Source organism: Macrobrachium rosenbergii, chromosome 10, assembly GCF_040412425.1.
Source record: "Macrobrachium rosenbergii isolate ZJJX-2024 chromosome 10, ASM4041242v1, whole genome shotgun sequence".
Classification (NCBI taxonomy): Eukaryota; Metazoa; Arthropoda; class Malacostraca; order Decapoda; family Palaemonidae; genus Macrobrachium; species Macrobrachium rosenbergii.
In genome coordinates, this window is record NC_089750.1 from 934,208 (window position 1) to 939,207 (window position 5,000).

At 30.7% G+C, this 5,000-nt stretch overlaps 1 long non-coding RNA gene across 1 annotated transcript in view; it reads right to left on the minus strand.

Annotated features, from left to right (window-relative positions):
* LOC136842953 (uncharacterized) overlaps nucleotides 1-5,000 on the minus strand; it is a 153,175-nt gene that overhangs the window by 8,481 nt on the left and 139,694 nt on the right. The window contains exon 3 of the long non-coding RNA XR_010854383.1: nucleotides 2,985-3,122. This is a non-coding gene — a long non-coding RNA (uncharacterized lncRNA). The remainder of the gene's footprint in view (nucleotides 1-2,984; nucleotides 3,123-5,000) is intronic.

A 5,000-nucleotide genomic window follows, 5' to 3' on the forward strand; every position in this document is an offset into this window, starting at 1 on the left:
GTGTGGAAGAAGGTTTTAGATATTACTGCTGTTCAAATAAATGTAAAGAAATATAGGTAACAGATATATTGCAATGAACTGGTCTTGTGTGCTTTTAATATTCCTTATGGCATAATACTTACGGGAGTATGAGATTTTATGTGCATAAGTATGCCTTCTTTTTCTGTTGAATATAGTCTCTCTCTCTCTCTCTCTCTCTCTCTCTCTCTCTCTCTCTCTCTCTCTCTCTCTCTCTCTCTCTCTCTCTCTCATATATATGCATTTATAATATATATATATATGTGTATGTATGCATTTATATATATATGTGTAATGTATCTATTTATATATGTATGTATATGTGTATGTATATATATATATTATATATAGAGAGAGAGAGAGAGAGAGAGAGAGAGAGAGAGACTTTAAAGAGTTATCCAATTAAGAACAAAGAAGATTTTAAACCACTAGTCATGCTTTTAAGAACAAAGAAATTCTCCTCCTCCTCCTCCTCCTCCTCCTCCTCCTCCTCCCTCCTCCTCCTCCTCCTCCTCCTCCTCCTCCTCCTCCTCCTCCTCCTCCTCCTCCTCCTCCTTTCAGATGTTTCCGAATGGATGCCCATTTTAATATCATATATATTCATGAGATCCACCGAGAGGGAAAACTTCGAGTTGAGCCAGAATGAACTTCTCTCTCTCTCTCTCTCTCTCTCTCTCTCTCTTCCTTGGGAACTTCTTCAAAACTTCATTAACTGTTCCTTTCACTTATTTTAGCTCGAATCTCTTTTTTCGTGATTAGTTTGAAGTTTCTTATCGCTGAAGTTATTTCAGAATGTAGTGGTCTTGTTTTTTTTTTTTTTTTTGATAGGTAATGGAATTTTCGTTTTCGAATGTATTCGATGTGCCCTTTTATTTTTTGTTAACAAGGACTTTTGTTCTGTGGCTAATTGTTGGTGATTGTACTCTGTCAGATATTATTTCTCTCATTGATAGGGACTTGCAAAAATATTTATTTTCCTTGGCAGTGTCTTTTGCAAGGTTAATTTTGTTTTTCGAAAATTTTAACATCAGCAAAATTTATATTAATTATGTATATATATATATATATATATATATATATATATATATATATATATATATATATATATATATATATATATATATTTACATGGTTTATTTGATTGCAATAAGCAACGTATTCCATCAGACTATTCCCAGAATAACTTGCTTTTTTATTATTATTGCAGGAATTATATTTCTTCTTCAATATATATATATATATATATATATATATATATATATATATATATATATATATATATATATATATATATTAAGCTGCAAATGTCCTTTAATATCCAATTCCTCTACCTCGGAAATAATATATTTTCACATATGTTATGTTTGCAGCTTAACGTTGTATATGAATCACGGGGATGTGATGAAATTATTCATATATATATATATATATATATATATATATATATATATATATATATATATATATATATATATATATATATATATATATATATATATATATATATAGATAGATAGATATATACATATATATTTATATTTTATATATATATATATATATATATATATATATATATATATATATATATATATATATATATATACCATTGAACATATTTGTATAACCCTCGAAATATTTTTCGATGTTCAAGAGATTAAAAAGAAATTACCATAAAGAGAAATACAATACCCACCATAATAATAAAAATTATTTTATTCTGGGAATAGCCAGATAGAAAAAACATTACTCATTACAATGAAATAAACCATTTCTCAGAATACTATAATGAATAAATATTCGAAAATAAGATTAATTGAATTTTAGGAATTTTCGTGAGACGGCGGAGAAGTTAATTTGGCTTCAATCAAAGTTTTTTTTCTTTTTCTGCTAAATCTCATGAATATAGACCAAATTCAAATCGATATCCATTAGGAAACTTCAGGGCAATTTGAGTGAAAGTTACTCACTCAGTTTCCCCCAAGTCTTCTCTTTTATTTTTGATTGGAAAACCAAATTATTAAGATCTTTCTCTTCTCTTCTTCTCTCTCTTTCGTTTCTTTCCCATGATTGGTAAATTCTCGAGACGCGATATGTGAAATATGTAATGTACGCATGTGTATATATATATATATATATATATATATTTCCCTTTGATTACATATGAATATATATATATTGCAATGAATATGTCGAGATATATATATATGTGAAATATATATGTATATATATATATGCATATATATATATATATACATATGAATATATACATCTATGCATACATAAATACATATTTATACGCTTATTATGTCTTGTCGATCTCATCATCTTATCAAAATTACAAGCAAGAGAAGATGAGAGAGAGAGAGAGAGAGAGAGAGAGAGAGAGAGAGAGAGAGAGAGAGAGAGAGAGAGAGAGAGAGAGAGAGAGAGCTGTATCTCTCAATATATCTCTAATGAAAAATGAAAAAAAACACTAAAAAATAATTGAAAACAAAAAGAAATAATAAGATATGGCAATTGTAAGTATACTAACAAAGAAATGTAACACTTTTTGTAGTAAATGATCTAAAAATTCATCAAAGTATTAGAAATTTTAAAAGTAAAAGTGACTGTTGACAAATGGACGTGTGTGTGTGTGTGTGTGTGTGTGTGTGTGTAGGTGGGTGGGTGGGTGTGTGTGTGTGTGTGTGTGTGTGTGGTTGTAGTGTGTGTGTTTTGAAACGGTTTTTGACTTTTTTACTTAAACACTGAGTTTTTTCTTCATAAAACTAGGTTATAACAACATATCAGTAAATGTTAAACTAAAATCAGTCATCAAAAAGAGTGTCCATCTTTCTGTTTGCAAATATAAAACCAAACGACACCCATGAAGCAATCAGGTACCAAATCAGGTACCACATCTAATCAACTTTACCTACCTGTAATGCGTCACGCTGGATTGAAACTAAAATATTCGTCACACTTACTTCTCAGGCGATGCACGGCGGAAGCCCCACCATCCGTCACCAGGATTTTCGAATTTCCTGCCATTAGTATCTGCAGCTGCACTCATTAATTCAGATATTAAATTGATGGATATGAATTTGTCTCGTAGCGTAACAGACCTGTAAGGAATGGAAGGTTATAAATCCTCAGAGCGCGATGGGGTTCTACTGTTGCAAATGTACAATGGTTTGGATTGCAATTCACAGTTGATTTGAAAGAGTTGTTGAATGTAATGGAATGCGATGTTGCTTATGTTGTGCAAGGTATGTTGTTAGGTTGTTGGGGATAATTTAGTAAAGGAATTGTTATTGTTTTCTTTTGGTAAGAGTTGACTGATCAAGGGCGTATCTGTTTTCAGTTGCCAGTAAAGGACTTTGTTCTTGATAAGTGATATGTATATATATATATATATATATATATATATAATATATATATATATATATATATATATATATATATATATATATATATATATATATATATATATATATATATATATATATATATATATATATATTATGTGTATATATATGTATTATATATATGTATATATATAATACATACATACATATATGCACACAAACCTACAATAATTACCTACAAAACTCCAAACCCATTCAAGCCAAGGTATATTTATTTCCGAAAACAATTCCGCTTTTTTCTATTGTACCCTGCCACCCACAATTCCCGGAAATGTTCTCCATCGACCTGCCAAAACAACAGGCGGATCCCGTGGTCCTTTTAAACGCGCTTTCAAGGGAATTCGGTCGATACCCGTTCACAGTTGGTGAGGTACCCAGTTCTCACGAGGAGTGGTACCAAATTATCGACGCGGGGTAATACCTTGCATTAGCACACTAGCTTTCTCATAAGTGGGTCTTGTCTAAGCAAGCAAAAGAAATACGACGACACCACAGCTTAATGAACACGAACTTAATGGACTTCTGTACTTTTCGTCTATATTAATGACCTTATTTTTTGTCAGGCTGTCATTTCAGGTGTCATTTATATCTGTCAATGGATTTCTGTAATGAACTCTGACTGTAAATTAAGCTTGATATAGACTGTGCAGAATTGCTGTTAGCTATGTGATATCTAAAAAATATATGAAAGATTATTGGCGTGGGATAATGCCTTGCATTAGCTGGTTGTCTAATTAGTTGGTCTTGTTTAAAGCAAGCAAAAGAGCAAGCAAAAAAAGTACAATATCGCTTGAACTTAATGAACTTAAACTTAATGGATTTCTGTACCTTTCGGTTATACAAATACCCTTATTTTATTTTTTTACCTGACTACCATTTTAAATGTAAAAAATCTGTCAATGCTGCCCTAAAATGGAAGACTGTAGTATCTGCAAAAATACAAAATCGAGAAGAATGGTAGTTGCACCCTTGCCTTACTACTGATTTTGCAGATACTGCAAATGGGACCCTCTAATTACTCGCGGAAAGCGTTGAAGAATCATTCTGAAACTGCAGTGATTTGTGTATTAGTGTTTCACGAGCCCAATAGGTGGCAGATCTCAATTTCGGAAATTTTGCAGATACTGCAGTTTTCCATTTGAGGGCAGAATAGATCTGCCAGGTTGAATGCAAAGTGTAAAGTGTAGTTTAATGTTGGTTAGGGACTATGCGGAATATGCTGTTAGCTGTAAGATACCTAAAAAAAAAAAAAATTAAACTGTAGGTTATAATTTAAGGTCGTTGTGACTTATGGACTTTACTTATCAGAAGGCCTGACCAAACTTTTTTTTTTTTTTTGCATTTAAGGCTTTTATGAAATTCAGTAATAAAAAAATAAAACATTATTTTTATACGATTTAACAAAAGCGTATTCTAAGCTTTTGTTCGTCGAGAGATGAATACTAGCTATTATTTCATGATTTTATCAACATTATAATCATAATTACACTGAGAATACCTCAAAAAATATAAATTTTGCAGCGGTTTAAGTAAAGGGTATTATTCCAAGTTTTTGTTCATCAAAGGATGAAAAAA